Source organism: Bos grunniens, chromosome 10 (genome assembly GCF_055505025.1).
Source record: "Bos grunniens cultivar Pamir isolate PY7600 chromosome 10, Bosgru_T2T1.0, whole genome shotgun sequence".
NCBI classification, from domain to species: domain Eukaryota; kingdom Metazoa; phylum Chordata; class Mammalia; order Artiodactyla; family Bovidae; genus Bos; species Bos grunniens.
In genome coordinates this window covers 5235927-5236607 of record NC_141174.1, presented here as the reverse complement: position 1 = coordinate 5236607, position 681 = coordinate 5235927, and positions in this window count along the sequence as shown.

The window sequence follows — 681 nt, the reverse complement described above, 5'->3', positions numbered from 1 at the left end:
TAATATCAATAGCAGTGGTAATGACAGTGGCCGAAATAAAGTAGAAAGAGTAGGATAAAATAAATGGCGTATCCTGAGACACCCTGGCAATGAAAAATAACATGTCTCACGAGGCGTGATAGGTTCCCTTTCCCATTAGCCCTACATAGCAATCTATGATCCTCTGTATTCACGACTATACCAGGAACTGCACATTCAAGACTATGTAGTTCATAGTCAGAGTTCACAGTCAGAATTCATAGTCATAGTTCATAGCATGGAGATGTAGTCAATGGCCGGGGACTCAGCAACTTTCCAAAATCTGTTGTTGTTTAGTCATGTCTGACTCTTGGCGACCCTGTGGACTGCAGCACACCAGGCTTCCTAGCCCTTCACTATCTCCTGGCGTTTGCTCAAACTCATTCATTGAGTTGTGAGGCTATCCAACAATTGAATTCACTGTTGCTACCTTCTCCTCCGGCCTTCAATCTTTCCCAGCAACAGTCTTTTCCAACGGGTCTGCTCTTTGCATCAGGTGGCCAAAGTATTGGAGCTTCAGCTTCAGCATCAATCCTTCCAGTGAATATTCAGGACTGATTTACTTCAGGATGGACTGGTTGGACCTCCTTGCAATCCAAGGGACTGTCAAGAGTCTTCTCCAGCACCAAAATCCTAAAGCATCAATTCTTCAGTGCTCAGCTT